The 20,352-nt window shown below is 38.0% G+C and overlaps 1 pseudogene; it reads right to left on the reverse strand.

The window, feature by feature from the left end:
• Nucleotides 1–16,545: 16,545 nt before the first annotated feature.
• Nucleotides 16,546–17,219, reverse strand: LOC123952569 (annotated as a pseudogene).
• Nucleotides 17,220–20,352: the final 3,133 nt, after the last annotated feature.

Here is a 20,352-nt window from a genome sequence, read left to right on the forward strand (position 1 = left end):
TGAGCCTCTAGTATTTGTTACACAGTGTACTAGGCACGTACTAGGTGATTAAAAAAAAGGGAAACTCATTTTAGCCTTAACATCGTGGGACTGACAATAGGGAATATAAGATCAATATAGTACTACATGTTGCTGTCACTTTTTAAAAATTCAATTTAATTAACAGATACTGTATTCGTTTCAGAGGTATAATTTAGTGATTCATCACTTGAAGTAATGAGCACTGGTGTTGTATGCTATTACTTGTAAATAAAGTACCAGGTACTATTCTAAAAACTTTTATCCTAAAAAAATATATTAAGTCATAAATTTTTTTTAAAGATTTTGTTAATTTATTTGACAGATCACAAGTAGGCAGAGAGGCGGGCAGAGAGAGGAGGAAGCAAGCTCCCTGCTGAGCAGAGAGCCCCAATGGGGGGCTCCATCCCAGGATCTTGGGATCATAGCCTGAGCGGAAGGCAGAGGCTTTAATCCACTGAGCCACCCAGGTGCCCCGAAGTCATGACTTTTTATACCATTCTTTTGAGGGCCTACATTTTGCTAGTGATGAAAATGAAACGCAGAGAAGTTAAACAATTTGCTTAAGGTCACATAAGATTGAAATCCTTAAATTCTGACTTCAGACTCCCAGTTCCTATTTTACTGTACTGCCATTGAGAAAAAAAAAGGATACTAGCACTTATGTATGGAATTTTTTAAAAAAGATTTTTATTTGTTTATTTATTTGACAGAGAGATCGAGATCACTAGTAGGCAGAGAGGCAGGCAGAGAGGCAGGCAGAGAGAGAGGAAGAAGCAGGCTCCCTGCTAAGCAGAGAGCCCAATGCGGGGCTCGATCTCAGGACCCTGAGATCATGACCTGAGCCAAAGGCAGATGCTCAACTCACTGAGCCACCCCGGCATCCCTTATATATGGAATTTTAAAATTAGTACTTATTGCTCAGGAACCACTATCCCTCCTCTTCTCCCTCCTCCCCGCCTGTAAAAGTAACACAAAAGAGCAGACAGCTTTCTATTAGCTTGGAGACCCCTAACCTTCTTTAGAATTACATCATATCAACAGTTTCACAGATACAATTCTCTGAACTCTTTTCAGTAAGTGTTTTATTTCCAGACTGTTTGACAGGATATATGGAAGAAAAGACTATAATAATATCACCATAGAAATCTCTGGTGGTTAATTCTTTCCTTCATTCAAAAAAAAAATGTCTATTGTGCACCTATAGTATGTCAGGCACTGTGCTGAGAACTAGAAGGGGTGCAAATAGGATTAAGAAACAGTACTTTCCCTCAAGGAGTTGTAATCTCACAGAGGAAGTAAGCATTGACAGAGAACCATAATATAAAACAGAAAATGAGTTTTGCTCAATAAAGGAATGAAATGCAATGGGAATTCCGAGGAGGAGAGAGACAGATTACTTCACGAAGAGAGGAGCTTGGGTTAAGGAAAACACATAATTGTCATTTAAGTTATTGTTGATATTTAAGTGTTTTAAACAGTATGAGAATTTTTCAAATTCCCTTAGTTCTTAAAAATTACATGCAAAGTTCTCATGTTGAGAGAAGACAACTTTTTTTTTTTTTAGGATTTTATTTATTTCAGAGAGAGAGAGAGAGCATTAGAGGGGAAAAGATCAGAGGGAGAAGCAGACTCCCCACAGAGCTGGGAGCCCCATGTGGGACTCCATCCCCGGACTCCAGGATCATGACCTGAGCCAAAGGCAGTGGCTTAACCAGCTGAGCCACCAGGCGCCCAAAAGACAACTTTTTACTCTAAGAATTTTTCCGGGTGTGGAGTTTAGTAAGTACAAACTTTCTCAAGATGGTTTACCTTATCTCTCCTAGTGAGGGGCACAGAATAGAATGATAAGGCGCAAGATAAGATTTCAAAATCAAAGAAATTGCAAAAGAAGTAAGGTAGTTTGCATTTCTCTGATGATTAGTATGTTAAACATCTTTTCATGTGTCTGTTGGCCTTCTGTTTGTCTTCTTTGGAAAAATGTCTATTCAAGTTCTCTGCCCATTGTAAATCAGATTATTATTATTATTATTATTATTATTATTATTATGATCCGGGTGTTCTAGAAGTCCTTTATATGTTTTGGATAGTAAGCCTTTCAGATATATCATTTGCAAATATCTTCTCCCAGTCAATGATTGCCTTTTTATGTCCTTGATGGCTTTCTTTGTGCAATAGCTTTTATTTTGGTGCAGTCCCAATAGTTTATTTTTGCTTTTGTTTCTCTTGCCTGGGAAGACATACCCATAAATATGTTGCTAAGACTAATGTCCAAGAGATCACTGCCTATTTTCTTTTAGGAATTTGATGGTTTCAGGTCTCACACTTAGATCTTTAATACATTTTGAGTTTATTTTTGTGTGTGGTGTAAGAAAGTGGTCCAGTTTCTTTGAGCTATCACCTCATACCAGTCAAATTGACTAGTGTACAAAAGACAAGAAATAACAAATGTTGGTAAGGATGTAGAGAAAAGGGAACGCTCAAACCATTGGTGGGAGTGTATATTGGTACAACCACTTGGAAAACAGTAGAGAGGCTCCTCAAAAAGTTAAAAATAGAAATACCATATGATCCAGTAATTCTGCCGCTGGGTATATTCCCAAAGAAAACAAAAACACTAATTTTAAAAGATATATATGACCCCTGTATGTATTGCAGCATTATTTACAATAACCAAAAATGGAGACAATCTGAGTGCCCATTGGTAGATGAATGGATAAAGAAGATGTAGTGTGTGTACACACAGACACACAGACACACACACAAGAATATTATTCAGCCACAAAAAAGAACGAAATCTTGTCATTTGTGACAACATGGATGTACTGAGAGGGTATTATGTTAAGTGAAATAAGTCAGACAGAGAAAGACAAATATGATTTCACTCATATGTGGAATCTAAAAAAAAATGATTGAAGAAACGATAAACAAAAACAAACTTGTAAATACAGAGAACAAACTTGTGGTTGCCAGAGGTGGATAGGTAGATGAGTAAAATAGGTGAAGGGATTAAGAGGTATACATTTCCAGTAATAAATAAATAATGATTTAAAAGATTAGATTAAAAAGAGTAAAAAGTGTAGCATGGGAATATAGTCACTAATATTGTAATAACATTGTATGGTGACAGATGGCCACTACACTTATTGTGGCAAGCACTGAGTAATGTATAGAATTGTCAAATCACTATGTGGTACATCAGAAACTAATATGTCAGTAGTACTTCAATTATATATATGTACATATATATAATTGTTATGTAAATCATTGTTGATATTTAAGTGTTTTAAACAGTATGAGAATTTATGTAATTCTCATATAATTATATATTATCACATCTCATATAATTATATAATTAATGATGAGATATAATTATCATATCTCATATAATTATATATATAATTTATATGTATATATATATATATATACATATATATATATAAAGAAAAAGCAGGGTCTGAGGGAACAAGTCATATCTAGGGCAGCCAGGACTCTGACAAGACTGGGTTGAAGATTGCTGGAGAGTAGTCTGTACCACACAGAGTTGCTCTTGCAAGATAGAGATTGTGTTTTCAGCTATTTTTTTCCTTGTTTTTTGATTATGACAAACACATGCCACAAATCTTCTGGGATGGTCTGAGTTCAGAAATTTGATGCCATTATGCCCAGAAGTTCTTGTCATTAAGATTGACAGATATGGTCAGCATATCCATGTTAGTGTCTGGAACGTAAAGATCATTGTATATTCAACATATTTTTTAAAAAGATATTATTTATTTATTTGAGAGAGAGTGCATACGAGGAGGGAGGGGGGCAGAGGGACAGACAGAATCCCTGGAATGCAGAACTTGACACAAGGTTCGATCCCAGGATCCTGAGATCATGACCTGAGTCAAAGTCAGATGCTTAACAGACTGAGCCACCCTGGTGCCCTTCAACAAATGTTTAATAAATAAGGAGTTTGGAAAGGCAGAGAGAGGCTATTTGATAAAGAACTCTAAATAGTTAGATGTTTTAATATGGTAGGTAATACAGAGCCCCTACAAGTTTTTGAGCAGGTAGTTGCATATTAAAGACCACCCTAAGCATTTAGAAGTGTTATCTTTTATATATTTATTTAAAAGATTTCATTTATTTATATGACAGAGAGAGAGTACAAGCAGGGGAAGCAGCAGGGAGAGAGAGAAGTAGGTTCCCCACTGAGCAGGGAGCCTGATGTGGGGCTTGATCCCAGGACTCTGGGATCATGACCTGAGCTGAAGGCTGAAGCCCAATTGACTGAGCCACCCAGGTGCCTCTAGAAGTGTCTTCTTTTAGATCAAGGACTGAACAGAAGTGCACATGATCTTCTGTCAGTAGTTCAAACAAAATGTTACTTTTTTTTTTTTAAAGATTTTATTTATTTATTTGACAGACAGAGAACACAAGTAGGCAGAGAGGCAGGCAGAGAGAGAGGAGGAAGCAGGCTCCCTGCTGAGCAGAGAGCCCGATGCGGGACTCGATCCCAGGACCCTGAGATCATGACCTGAGCCGAAGGCAGAGGCTTAAACCACTGAGCCACCCAGGCGCCCTGTTACTTTTTTTTTTTTTAAAGATTTATTTATTTATCTGAGAGAGCACAAGCGGGAGGGGCAGGGAAAGAGAGAGAATTTCAAGTAGACTCCTTGAGGAGGGCGGAGCCTAAGGGGGGCTAAATCTCACAATCCTGGGATCACCACCTGAGTGGAAACCAGGAGTCAGACACTTAACTCACTGCACCACCCAGGCACCCCAGTTCAAACAAAATTTTAAAAATATAAATGTGAGAATGAGTGTATTTTCTCTTAGGCCTTAGATAAAAATCTGTTGGGATATTGAGAAAACTGTGAGGGAAAAAAGTAATCAGAATGCCACTGAATCCTATTTTGTACTTTTCATATTCTGATGGTGACCTCCAGTGGAAGGTGCACCCTTTTTGCCTACAGTACACATCTCTTGGGGCAACTGCCTAGCACACAATTTCCCTTTGCTGTGTGTGGCTCTAGAGCACAAGGATAAAATCCCAGTGGCCTTCTCAGACTTAAGCAACTCACCCCCCTGGTTGCTGTGAGTTGATCCAGAGGTAGACGCACAACTTAAATTGGTGCTGTCATCGTTTCTCCCAAATTTGAAACTCAGAACCAAGCAACACACGGTAATTCTATGTTTAACTTTTTGAGGAACTGGCAAACTGTTTTCCACAGTGGCTGAACCATTTTACATTCCCACCAGAATTGTATGAAAATTCCCATTTTTCTATACCCTCACAAACACCTGTTAAATTTTTTTTTCTTATTTTAGACATTGTAGTGGATGTAAGTGATACCTCAGAGTGTTGTTGTTTTTTCCTTAAGATTTTATTTATTTATTTGAGATTCTTAAAATTTAAGAATCTTAATTTAGTCACATCTGAGAGAGAGAGAGTACAAGTAGCAGAGTGGCAGGCAAAGAGACAGGGAGAAGCAGGGTCTCTGCTGAGCAGGGAGCTTGATGTGGGTCTCGATCCCGGCACCCTGAGGTCATCACCTGAGCGGAAAACAGCCACTTAACTGACTGAGGCACCCAGGCATCCCCCCCCGCCCAGGGTGGTGTTGAACATGTTTTTCATGTGCTTGTTTGCCATTCATATGTCATCTTCAGAGAAATGCCTATTCAATTTATTTGCCCAGTTTTTGTTTGCTTTTTGTTGTTGTTGAGTTATAAGAACTAATATTTTAGATACTAATATTTTAGATACTAATATTTTAGATACTAGATTTTTATTATATATTGCTCTATGTCTTTCTTACCACATTGTCATCTTTATTACTATAACTTTATAGTAAATCTTAAAACTGGGTGGTGTGAGTCCTTCAACTTTATTCTTTTTTTAAGGTTTTATTTATTTATATGACACAGAGAAAGCACAAGCTGTTGGAGCAGGCTCCCTGCTGAGTAAGGGACCCCATACAGGGGACTCCATCCTGGGACCCTGGGACCCTGGGATCATGATCTGAGCTGAGGGCAGCTGCTGAACTGACTGTGCCACCCAGGCACCCCAACTTTATTCTTTTTCAAAATGGTTTTAGATATACTAGTTCCTTTGCCTTTCCATATACATTTTATTTTATTTTAATTTTTTTATAAACATAATGTATTTTTAGCCTCAGGGGTACAGGTCTGTGAATCACCAGGTTTACACACTTCACAGCACTCACCACAGCACACAGCCCCCGCAATGTCCATAACCCCACCACCCTCTCCCAACCCCCCACCCCCCAGTAATCTTCAGTTTGTTCTGAGAAATTAAGAGTCTCTTATGGTTTGTCTCCGTCCCGATCCCATCTTGTTTCCATATACATTTTAGAGTCAGCTTATTGATCTGGACAGAAAATCATGTTGGAATTTTAATTAGAATTGTGTTAAATCTTTTGATTAGTTTGGGGAAAATTGTCATCTTAGCAACATTAAGTCTAACAACTCCATGAATATGGTATATCTCTTAATTTATTTAGGTTTCCTCTGATTTCTTTTATTGATGTTTTAGATCCCGCACATATTTTGTTATACTTAAGTAATTCATGTTTTTGTGCAGTTTTCATAATTTCAACTTCTTATGATTATTCATTGCTAGTATAGGGACATACAATTGATTTTTTATTACGTAAATAGAAGTTCTTTGTCAGTTTAATGGAGCCTATAGGAGCTGAGGACGACCACCAGCTAATGGCCAACAAGAATCTAGGGCCTTCAATCTTATAGCCATAGGAAATGAATTCTGCCAACAATTTGAGTGAGATTAGAAGTTTTTTTTTAATATTTTATTTATTTATTTGACAGAGATCACAAGTAGGCAGAAAGACAGGCAGAGAGAGAGGAGGAAGCAGGCTCCCTGCTGAGCAGAGAGTCCAATGCGAGGCTTGATCCCAGGACCCTGGGATCATGACCTGAGTGGAAGGCAGAGGCTTTAACCCACTGAGCCACCCAGGTGCCCCAAGTTTATTCTTTCTTAATGATACTAGTTTCCTATTGCTGCTGTAATAAATTTCCACAAACTTAGTGGCTTTAAAAAACCCACAAATTTATTATCTCATAATTTTGAAGATCGGAAGTCCTAAATGAGTATATGGGACCAGAGATCAAGGTGGCAACAGACCTGTATTCCTTCTGGAGGTTCTGGGGAAGAATCCATTCCTAGGGGTACCTGGGTGGCTCAGTGGATTAAGCCTCTGCCTTTCACTCAGGTCATGATCTCAGTGTCATGGGATTGAGCCCCACATCGGGCTCTCTGCTCAGCAGGGAGCCTGCTTCCTGCTTTCTCTCTCTGCCTGCTGCTCTGCCTACTTGTGATCTCTCCCTCTGTCAAATAAATAAGTAATATCTTTAAAGATTAAAAAAAAAAAAAAAGAATCCATTCCTTGCCTTTTCCAGCTTCTACAGGCCACCTGTATTCTCTGGCTTGTCGCCCCTTCTTCTGTCTTTCAAGCCAGCAGTGGCAGGTTAAATTTTTCTCACATCATATCACCTTGACTTTTTCCATTGTCACATTTCCTTCTCTGACTTGCCTGCCTGCCTATTTCTCTTATAAGGACCTTTGTATTTACATTGAACCCACCTAGATAATCCAGAATAATCTCCCATTTTAAGAATCTTAATTTAGTCACATCTGCAAAGCCCATTTGCTATGTAAGGTAACTTATTCACAGGTTCTGGATATAAGGGCATTGGCATCTTAAGAGATCCATTATTCTGCCTACTATGCCAGTCATACCCTCAAAGGAGAACACAGTCCAACCAACATCTTGATTGTAACCTTATAAGACCGTAAACAGCATCCAGCTAAACCAAGCTTGAACTCTTAACCCACAGAAAGTGTGAGTTAATAAATGTGTAATAAATGTGTTGTTTTAAGCCACTAAGTTTGGGGTTATTTTTTAAACAGCAGCAGAAAACTAATACAATGGGCATGTAGCTGTTCATGATGTTTCTTCATTGTCCTTTTAACATCTGTAGGATCTGTAATGGTGTCCCTTATTTTATTTCCTTTTTTAAAAAAAGATTTAATTTGTGTATCCGAGACAGAGAGAGAGAGAGAGAGAGAGAGATCATGAGCAGGGGGAAGGGGTAGAAGGAGAAGCAGACCCCCCGCTAAGCAGGGACCCCGATGCAGGACTCTATCCCAAGACCCCGGGATCATGACCTGAGCTGAAGGCAGATACTTAACTGACTGAGCCATCCAGGTGCCCTATTTTATTTCCAGTATTAGTAATATGTGTCCTTTTCCCCACTCTTGGTCCATCTGGCTACAGGTTTGTCAATTTTATTATCATTTCAAAGAATCAGCTTTTGTTTTCATTGATTTTTCTCCATTTTTTAAATTTATAATTTTACTGTAAAACTGCTCTTGGGGTACCCGGGTGGCTCAGTCAGTTAAGCATCTGCCTTCAGCTGAGGTCATGATCCCAGGGTCCTAGAATTGCGTCCCATGTTGGACTCCCTACTGGGAGCCTGCTTCTCCTTCTGCCCCCTCTCACTGGTTGTATGTTTTATCTCTCTCCCTCAAATATATAAATAAAATCTTTTTTTAAAAACTGCTCTTACCTTTATTATTCTCTTTCTTTTGTTTTCTTTGGGTTTAGTTTGTTCTTCTAGTTTTAGTTTAAGATGGAAACTTAGATTTTTGTTTTGAGACATTTTTTCTTTTATCATTTTAAATTGAGATATAATTCACATACCATAAACCCACCTTTAAAAAATGCACTTAAGTGATTTTATTATAGTCACATTGTTGTGTAATTGTCACCACTGTTTAATTTCAGAACATTCTTCTTTATTAACACAAATATCTTCAGGTTTTGATATGTTGTATTTTCATTCAATTCAAAAATATTTTCTCATTTCCTTTGAGATCTATGCTTTGGCACATGAACTATTTGTAGTGTCTTGTTTAATTTCCGTCTATTTTAGGATTTTCCCAGATACTTTCCTGTCATTGATTTCCATTTTATTTCATTATGGTCCAAGAACAGACTCTGTATGATTTCAATTCCTTTAAATTCATTATAGCTTATTTTATGATCTAGAAATATGAAATATGGCCTATCTTGGTGAATCTTTCAAGTGCTCTTTCTTTGTGTGTGTGTGAGAGAGAGTGTGTGTGTGTGCGTATGTGCATGAGTCAGGGTAGGGGCCTGGGGAGGGGCAGAGGGAAAGAGAGAGAGAGAATCCTAAGCAGGTTCCATGCCCAGCACTGAGCCTGACTCATGGCTCTATCTCACAACCCTGATATCGTGACCTGAGCTGAAATCAGGAGTCAGAAGCCCAAAGACTGAGCCATGCAAGCACCAATCAAGTGCTCTTTTTTTTTTAATTTTAATTTTTTTTTTATTTATGTGACAGAGAGAAATCACAACTAGGCAGAGAGGCAGGCAGAGAGAGGGGAGGAAGCAGGCTCCCTGCGGAGCAGAGAGCCCGATGTGGGGCTCGATCCCAGGACCCTGGGATCATGACCTGAGCCGAAGGCAGAGGCTTTAATCCACTGAGCCACCCAGGTGCCCCCCGCTCAAGTGCTCTTTTAAAAGAATTTTGTTAGCTGCAGTGCTCTATAAATGTCATCTGTGTCAAGTTTGGTTGACAGTGTTCTTCAGATCTTCTATACCCTTACTGATTTTTTATTTACTTTTTCTATTGATTACTGAGAGAACGGTGTTTAAGCTTTCAGATTTATGTGATGAATTTTACTTCTAGTAATACTAGTTTTTGCTCTCTGTATTTTGAACATCTGTTATTAGGTACATATACCTTTAGGATGCTTCCTTTGTGAATTAACCCTTTTATCATTACATACATAATGTGGCTGTTTTTCCTGGTGATGGTCCTTGTTCTGTTTAATATTAATATAGGAACTCTAAATTTCTTTTAATTAGTTTCCAGTGGTATTTATTTTTCCATCTTTTAACTCTTTATGTATATCTTGTTATTTAAAGTGGATTTCCTATAGATAGCATATAGTTGGGTATTATTTTTATTTATTCTGGCAATGTCTATTGTTTAATTGGTGTGTTTATACTATTTAACATAGTTATTGATATGTAGATTTAGGTCTCTTCCTCTCCATGTTCCTTATTCAGTCATTCAGCAATTGTTTTTAACTCCTTTCTTAAGAATTAATATATATACCTGAATCCACTTACGTGTACAATTCGTGATTTTTAGTACATTTATAGAGTTTTGTAACCATCACCACAGTTCAGTTTTAGAATAGTTTTACCATCACAGAAATATCCCTCTTACCCATGTAAAGTTACTCCTCTTTTCCTAACCCCAGTCATCCATGAATCTACTTTCTGTTTGTATAGATTTACTTTTTCTGGACATTTGGTATAAATGTAATTATACGATATATGGCCTCTTGCACCTGGATATTTAAATGTAGCATGTTTCTGAGGTTCATCTATGTTGTAACATGTATCACTGCTTTACTTTTTTTTTTTAAACATATATCACTTTATTTTTTTTTTCTTTTCACCATAACAGTGTTCATTGTTTTTGAACCACACCCAGTGCTCCATGCAACACGTGCCCTTACTAATACCCACCACCTTGTTCCCCCAACCTCCCACCTCCCGCCCCTTCTAGACCGTCAGGTTGTTTTTCAGAGTCCATAGTCTCTCATGGTTCATCTCCCCTTCCTATTTCCCTCAACTCCCTTCTCCTCTCCATCTCCCCATGTCCTCCATGTTATTTGTTATGCTCCACAAATAAGTGAAACCATATGACACTTGGCTGTCTCTGCTTGACTTATTTCACTCAGCATAATCTCTTCCAGTCCCGTCCATGTTGCTACAAAAGTTGGGTATTCATCTTTTCTGATAGAGGCATGATACTCCATAGTGTATATGGACCACATCTTCCTTATCCATTCGTCCATTGAAGGGCATCTTGGTTCTTTCCACAGTTTGGTGACCGTGGCCATTGCTGCTATAAACATTGGGGTACAGATGGCCCTTCTTTTCACTACATCTGTATCTTTGGGGTAAATGTCCAGTAGTGCAATTGCAGGGTCATAGGGAAGCTCTATTTTTAATTTCTTGATGAATCTCCACACTGTTCTCCAAAGTGGCTGCACCAACTTGCATTCCCACCAACAGTGTAAGAGGGTTCCCCTTTCTCCACATCCTCTCCAACACATGTTGTTTCCTGTCTTGCTAATTTTGGCCATTCTAACTGGTGTGAGGTGGTATCTCAATCAGAAGAGACCCCGAATTGCTAAAGAAATGTTGAAAAACGAAAACAAAACTGGCGGCATCACGTTACCTGATTTCAAGCTTTACTACAAAGCTGTGATCACCAAGACAGCATGGTACTGGCATAAAAATAGACACATAGACCAGTGGAACAGAGTAGAGAGTCCAGATTTGGACCCTCAATTCTATGGTCAAGTAATCTTCGACAAAACAGGAAAAAATATACAGTGGAAAAAAGACAGTCTCTTCCATACATGGTGCTGGGAAAACTGGACAGCTATATGTAGAAGAATGAAACTCGACCATTCTCTTACACCGTACACAAAGATAAACTCGAAATGGATAAAAGACCTCAACGTGAGACAGGAATCCATCAGAATCCTAGAGGAGAACATAGGCAGTAACCTCTTCGATATCAGCCACAGCAACTTCTTCCAAGATATGTCTCCAAAAGCAAAGGAAACAAAGCGAAAATAAACTTTTGGGACTTCATCAAGATCAAAAGCTTCTGCACAGCAAAGGAAACAGTCAACAAAACAAAGAGGTAACCCACGGAATGGGAGAAGATATTTGCAAATGACAGTACAGACAAAAGGTTGATATCCAGGATCTATAAAGAACTCCTCAAACTCAACACACACAAAACAGATAATCATATCAAAAAATGGGCAGAAGATATGAACAGACACTTTTCCAATGAAGACATACAAATGGCTATCAGACACATGAAAAAATGTTCATCATCACTAGCCATCAGGGAGACTCAAATTAAAACCACTGCTTTACTCTATTGCCTCCTACTAAGTCCATTGTATGGATGCCATGTTTTTGTTTATACATTCACCAGCAGATGGACATTTGGATTAGTTCATGAAGTTTCTAGCAATTTAGCCATTTATTTCTGGACTATCAATTATCTTTTATTGATCTATATGGCTGTGCTTACACTAGTATTATGCTGTCTTGATTACTATAGCTTCACGTTAGTTTTGAAATCAGAAAGTATAACTTTGTTCTTCAAAATTGTTTTTTCTATATTGGGTCCTTTGACTTTTCACATAAAACTTAGTATCAACTTGTCAATTTCTGTAATAAAGACAGCTTGTATTTTTTTTTTTTAAAGATTTTATTTATTTATTTGACAGAGAGAGAGATTACAAGTAGGCAGAGAGGCAGACAGAGAGAGAGGAGGAAGCAGGCTCCCTGCGGAGCAGAGAGCCCGATGCGGGGCTCGATCCCAGGACCCTGAGATCATGACCTGAGCCGAAGGCAGCGGCTTAATCCACTGAGCCACCCAGGCGCCCCGACAGCTTGTATTTTAATAGGGATTGCATTGAATCTATAGATAGATTTGGAGAGAATTGCTATTTAATAATATTTCATCTTCTAATCTATGAACATGAAATGTCTCTCAATTTATTTAGCTCTTTTTCTTAGTAATAGTTCATAGTTTCCTGTGTATAATTCTTGTATTTCTTTTGTTAAATTCTTTTTTTTAAGATTTTATTTATTTATTTGACAGACAGAGATCACAAGTAGGCAGAGAGGTAGGCAGAGAGAGGAGGAAGCAGGCTCCCTGCTGCAGAAAGCACGATCTGGGACTCGATCCCAGGACCCTGGGATCATGACCGGAGCCGAAGGCAGAGGCTTTAACCTACTGAGCCACCCAGGCGCCCTTCTTTTGTTAAATTCTTAAGAGTTGTTTTCTTAATTTGATTTGTGGATGACTGAGTGGCAATATTTAGAAATGAAATTTCTTTTTTGTGTATTGATCTTGAGTCTCATGAGCTTAACTCATTCAAAACTAATTTTTTGTTTGTTTTTTGATCCTTAAGGATTTTTTTTTACTCACAAGATCATGTTATCTATGAATAAAGATAGTGTTACTTCTTCCTTTCCACCATGGATGCCTCTTATTTCTTTTTCTTGCCCAGTTGTACTGGCTAGAATCTCCAACAGAATGTTACATAGCAATGGTGAGTGCAGACATCATTGCCTTGCCTTGATTTTAGGGGGAAATCACTCAGTATTTCATAATCTCCATAGGTATAATGTTAGCTTTGGGTTTTCATAAATGTTTTTAGGTTAAGGAAATTCTCTTGTCTTCCTAGTTTGTTGAATTTTTTTACATAACAGTACTTGCACCTTGATGAAAAGGGCTCTATGAGGTTCTCTTTTCACACAGCAGTTAAATTATTTGGGTCATGTCTCTCAATTAAAGAGAATTCTCCTTGTTCCTCAACTATTGGACTTGTAAATCTATGACAAACTTAAAATTAAGGATTTTTCAGGAAAGAAAAAAAAACTTCCCACGAAGCAGGCAATAAGGCAAAGCAGATAGGTTACACCAAAGACCACTGAACAAGATTCTATTAGATTGCCTGTTTCCCAGAACTCATTTTTATGTTATTGTGATACTATTCTTTTATAAACAAACACAAAACTTTCATACTCATTTTCCTTTTTCTGTTAGAGATTTTTCTCTACTCAAGGCCTATCACTCAATGCATACCCTTCTTTATTAATCAAAATGATTGTTGGTTATGTAGCCACTTAAATGCTTAGGAAGATTCTCAGTTAATATTAGAACCAGCTCCTCTACATGCTTGGATGACAGGAAAATGGCTTTACAAAAAAGAATGGTATCCATCCCTTGGCCACTCAACTAAAACTTATGACCCATTAATCTGATACTAGAAGGAAGCTTGGAAGCCAAAGGATGCCCCATAACCACTCAGACTTCATTGCTAGCAATCGTCCTTATGCATAGAAAACCTTAAAGGTACTGGACCTAATTTAGAGCATGTTCTAGACTAACTTTGTAATCACACAGTTTGGTTTGACTCATGATGGAGATTAGACTTCTATATATAGTAACACATTTTAGAATAATGACAATAGGTAATTTTGATTATGCTATTAGGAAAATTACTGTATCCAACCTTAGCTTATTCTGCAAAACAAGGGAAAGCTACCTTGGGCTACTTCTTGTATATGCCTCCGAAAATCATAGATAAAATTCAAGCTGTTCCCCCAAACTGGCATGAGGTGGTCATTTCTAACCAACCCTCAATCATTAGGAAAACTCTAATATAATAAATCACTGAAAATAATAAACAACCTCTCCATTCTCACTATTTAAGGTATGTTATAACAGTATACCTTTGAGTCTCATTATGTGTTAGTTTGAGAGCTCCCAATTGCAAACTATTTTTATGCACACAATAAACACTGACTAATTTAAAAAAAAATTTTTTTTCTCACGAATTGCTGTTGGAGCTTGTTGAATGTTTTTTCTGTACCTATTAAGATGATCATATAGTTTTGTCCTTTTTTATATTACCATGATGTATTGCATTAGTTGGTTTTTATAAGTTAAATCAGACTTGTATTCCTGGGATAAATTCCATTTGATCGTATTGTTTAATCCATTTTATATTTTGCTAGATTCAATTTCCTGTTACTTTGTTGAGAATTTTTGTGTCTGTATTCATGAAGCATTTGGTTTATGATTTTTTTCTTTTTATGTTTTTGTACAACATTTGTATTTGGTAATGTTAACCTAAAAGAGTAAGTTGAGAAGTGATTCTTCATTTGCTATTTTCCAAAGAGTTTGTGAGAGATTAGTATTACACATTCTTGAAATTTGGATAGAATTCACCACTAAAATTATCTGGGCCTCGGACTTTATTTGTGGACATATTTTAAATTATTAATTCACTTTCTTTATTTTTTTAAAGATTTATTTTACAGACAGAGATCACAAGTAGGCAGAGAAGCAGGCAGAGAGAGAGAGAGAGAGAGAGAGAGAGAGAGAGGAGGAAGCAGGCTCTTGGCTGAGCAGAGAGCCTGATGTGGGGCTTGATCCCAGGACCCTGGGATCATGACCTGAGCCGAAGGCAGAGGCTTTAACCCACTGAGCCACCCAGGCGCCCCTGCCTCTTTTTTTTTTTTTTTTAAGATTTTTTAAGTAATCTCTGCACTCAGAGTGGGGCTTGAACCTACAACCTGAGATCAAGAATCAGTCCTTTACCAACTGAGTCATCCAGTTGTCCCATGCCTCTTTTTTTAACTGTCAGTATTGGAATTTCCTTGGTATGGTTTAGGAATCACCAATTTTATGAGTTTTGAAGGCTGCACAGGGGCAACCAGTGTCTTGCACTGGACATCCATTATCTAGTATCAGCATCCACCATTCAGTGCCAGCGTCCAGTATCTAATACAGCAACATTGGTATTTTAAGCCAAAGAATCCGGAGTTCAATGATGGCAGCAGGAGTACTTTCATTGGATGCATACTCTGGTATGATTTTGACTGTTTACTCTGAGCATCATCTTTTTGTTCCTGTCTATTTTTTAATCTTGCATCATCAGTCTTTCTAGGGGTTCTCTGAGCTACACAGCACATTTTTTAAAGAGACTCTTTTTCTAATTAAATCAGCCAGAGTTGTTTTCTTTCTTTCTTTTTTTTTTTTTATAACAAAAAGTAATCAGAAGATTTATTATCTGAGTGACTGGAAAAAAGTTAATAGACCTACCCAGGGTAGGAACAAGAAGCTGAAATAGTGTATTTACAGAAGCAGTCAAGAGGAAAAATAAAATTGCTGTTTTATAACTCTATAGGGTTCCTCTCTTTTAACATGTTATACTGCATTTTTAGAGATCAAGTAAAATTTTAAGTAATCTAAAGATTTTATAATTTCACATTTATACAGCCTGATATCCTTTATTTATCTATCATTCTTAAAGCAAATGACAAATCTAGTTTTCAAAGATGAAAACTTGCTATTACTGAGATCTTCAATGTTTTCTGCAACTCCAAATCCAGGAATGTTTCACACAATCACAGGACTTTCCTTTCTAAGGTGATTACTCTTAATGTATACATATATACTCATTTGCCTACGCTTGCCATACAGTGCAATTATAGACTGTAACACCTCATAACTGATTAAGCTGGAGTCAAGCCATTCAAATGACTTCTAAAGATTTTATTTAGTTATTTGACAGAGAGATGACCAGTAGGCAGAGAGGCAGGCAGAGAGAGAGAGAGAGAGAGAGAGAAGCAGGCTCCCTGCTGAGCAGAGAGCCTGATGCAGGACTAGATCCCAGGACCCTGCGATCATGACCTGAGCCGAAGGCAGAGGCTTAACCCACTGAGCCACCCAGGTACCCCACATGACTTCTAGTTATATCTCTTCTAAGACTCTTCAAGAGCAAATTAATGAATATATGACATTTACTGAAAAGAAAAAGAGAAAAGCAAAAAGAAAAAGAAACATCCTTCATGGTCTTTCATTCATTTCATCTTTCTCTATAATCTGGTCTCTCCTATGACCTGAATTTTCTCTTTGCTGTTCATTCTGTCCAGTACAATTGTTGTTATCATCAGCATCCACTGGTTTAGTTTTTACTTTCATCCCTGCTTCTGAATGAGGCAGATCATCAGGCAAAGAAGCCAGGCAATTCTGAATCATCTCAATGAATCATTCCAGATGCTTCTGAAACCACTCAGCTGTTTTAAGGCGTTGACATTTCTGCACCTCCAACGACTCTCAATGTCTCTCTTGCTTGGTGGGGTTCGTGTTCATTTATGAGATGATGCACATGTATAAAAAGCAGCTTAAGATCTTCTAGTTTCTCTTCTCGTTTTATACTCCCAGGGCTCCTTATCATGATATCTAAGAGGTCTAAGAAATTAATAAGAATAGACATACTGAGTTTTCTCAGTTCCTTCCTGAGATCAAACTGCATAGGATGAAGCCGTTCAATGCCCTGACTTTCTAAAGGGAGGATGATAAGATCATCACATTGGAACTGATTGCCAGCCATTATATAACTGTCTTATTGGAGGTGGAGGCTTGGGAGCTAGGTCTTCCTGAATATTTTTATCTGTATATTCCTTGATGTACTGCATTGGGAGTGGTGGAAGAGCGCTCACTTCTTGTGGCTCACCCATAGCGGAAGATCAAGATCCTCAGCTAAGGGTTTATACTGGAGCTGCCTTTGCCTCTGCAACTGAAACCCCCAAAGTTGTTTTCTTTCGATTCGTTGGTAACATGACAGGTCTATGCACCTTGCCTTACTTTGCCTCTCAGTTTTGCTTTCTAAAACACATCTTTTTATTAAAAAGTCAGGTCAAATATTATTTCCTCCATACCGCTACGTTAGTACCCGTCTTCTGGATTTACATAGTACCCTGTGCTTATCTCTATCATTTCTATCATTGGCCATTTTGTACTATTATCTGCAGGATTTCTGTCTGTATTACTAGCCTATGAGTTTCTTTTCTTTTTTTTTTTTTAAAGATTTTTTTTTTTATTTATTTGACAGACAGAGATCACAAGCAGGCAGAGAGGCAGGCAGAGAGAGAGAGAGGAGGAAGCAGGCTGTCCGCAGAGAGCCCGATGCGGGGCTCGATCCCAGAAGCCTGGGATCATGGCCTGAGCCGAAGGCAGAGGCTTCAACCCACTGAGCCACCCAGGTGCCCCTAGCCTGTGAGTTTCTTAAGGTCAGAGACCATATTTTATTTTCACTGTCCGAGATGTGGTGGGTCCTCAAAGGCACAAACATAAATGTTTGGTGGGTATTACTTTTAATATCTTTAGATTCTTTATTTTCCTCAAAACTGAATTATTTGCAGTATGGGACTCATCAGTGATGTAGATCTATGAAGCCATTGAAGCTTGTGGAAGCCCTTAGTCATTCCTTATGGCTCAGTTGCTTAGTTTCCAGCAAATGAAATTTAGCTAATTTCTAGGATACACTGCCTGGTTCTAAGGTACTAAAAAGGCAATTTTCTCTGAGTATGTCTACCATATTTAGGAGAGCAGTTGATAAGTATGCTTGTTTTTCTGCAGTTATTTGTAATTTTTGCCAGTAGCATGTGACTTTAATAATGGGACTGTTTTAAAGTTCAGTAAAATAAAATGTTCAGAGATGGAGAAAGGAGGGGAAAATAACACCATAGCTAGAGAAATCTGGGCATGAAAAGACCTTTTTGTATGCTCCTTGAGACCTAGGATAGGTAACTCTTCTTTGTTTTCCTCACAGTGGTTCGCACATAATAGATATACCAATATATGATTTTTTAAAAAAACTCTCAGTTCCTTCTTACTCTAAAATCTCTTGATTCTCTGATCTTGGGCAGTTCAGGAAATGTTTGGATCGATAGAATATATATATCCAGAGGAAAAAACCAAAGTGATTTTGGACCAAGAAATTTGTAGATTTAAGTAGTCTTAAAGTCTTAAATGTAGACTGAGTGGTGAAGTCAGAAAGAATTTTTCTAAATCTGGACTCTGGGTCTGCTCTTTGTATGTGTGACAGCCCCTATTGTAAACAGTTTTGAAATCTTTTGGTGATTGTTGGGAACACCCTTGTGCAAGTTATTAATCTGCTTTAAGGGGTCCTGTGCCTTATGGAAATAGACTGCACTAATTGAAGTGTCTGGAAGCCCCTGGAAAGCCAGAGAGAAGTCTTCAAGGAGGATTTCTACTTTTAGGAAAACATGCAGAATTGAAATGAAGTGTTAGAATTGGTGATTCACTAGCTCAAGAGGAAGTTCTCTAAGAAAAGACAGGTGATAGGGCTCCTAGGAAAGATTCTTGTTCTGTAGTACCCTTTGTGGGCAAACAGTAAACAAAGTTTTGTGAGAAATAACTCTCTGAGATGGCACAGAATGGAGGTATAGAAAACAAAAAGTTCATAGTTTTTTGGAAAAGTTGGGCAAACAGGAGTGGATTTACAATGAAATGATTTGCATAGGCTCCTTCCAAGGCTCTGCCTAGAAATGGCTTAGCAATATTATATAAGTAATATTTTTTCTTAAAGATGCCCCCTCAGATGCACACAACCAAATTACATAAGCTTTAGGGCTCATAAAACCTAGATCTACCCTAGAATTCAAGTACATCAATAATTTTGGCATATTGTGATAAAGTATCATAAAGATATTCAGATAGTTCTATAGAAGGTCTGAAGAAAGACATCCAGTTCAAGGTAGCTAGCATTTGAAGAGAGATCGAATTCACCAGGAGGGCAGAGATTTTTTTTTTCTTTTTTAAAATTATTTATTTATTTATTTATTTTTTCAGCGTAACAGTATTCATTGTTTTGCACAACACCCAGTGCTCCATGCAATACGTGCCCTCCCTATTACCCACCACCTGGTTCCCCCAAACTCCCACCCCCGGAGGGCAGAGAGTTTTGTCTTTGTATTCCTCACATAGTATCCAGTACCTAGAATATTGCCTGGCATGTATCAAGTGGTCAGTAAACATTGTATGAAAGAATAGGAGTGATTCAGGGTAGACAGTTGGAGATTATGTATGTGTGGAGGGACTAGCAGTCTAATTTAGTAAAGTGCCTATGGGTGAGTGGTGAGTGATATGGCTGGAGAATAGGTAGGCAGGAGCCAAAGCATGGAGGTTTCAGTTATACCCTGCTTAGGTTTTGTACTATCCTAGGCCTATAGTGAACCCAATGAAGTCATTAAGCTTGGGAGTGGTATGATCTAATTTGATTTTAGAAAGATCATTCTGAAAGCTGTGTGGAGAACAGAGCAGAAGGGATTGAGGTTTGAGTTAAACTGCTTAAGTAGACTGGTCAAGAAATTATTGAAATATTAGCTAAGAAAATGGCTATATATACATATATATAGTTATGTTAGTCACCATACAGTACATCATTAGTTTTTTTAAAAAATTTTTTTATTTGTTTATTTACAGCATAACAGTGTTCATTGTTTTGGCATCACACCCAGTGCTCCACGCAGTATGTGCCCTCCCTATTACCCACCACCTGGTTTCTCAATCTCCCACCCCCCCCGCCCCTTCAAAACCCTCTGGTTGTTTTTCAGAGTCCATAGTCTCTTATGGTTCATCTCCCCTTCCAGTTTCCCTCAACTCCTTCTCCTCTCCATCTCCCCATGTCTTCCATGTTATTTGTTACATCATTAGTTTTTTTAAAAATATATTTTATTTATTTATTTGGCAGACAGAGATCACAAGTAGGCAGAGAGGCAGGCAGACAGAGGAGGGGGAAGCAGGGTCCCCACTGAGCAGAGAGCCCAATGTGGGGCTCGATCCCAG

The sequence above is a fragment of the Meles meles genome, chromosome 11 (genome assembly GCF_922984935.1).
Source record: "Meles meles chromosome 11, mMelMel3.1 paternal haplotype, whole genome shotgun sequence".
Taxonomy (NCBI): Eukaryota; Metazoa; Chordata; class Mammalia; order Carnivora; family Mustelidae; genus Meles; species Meles meles.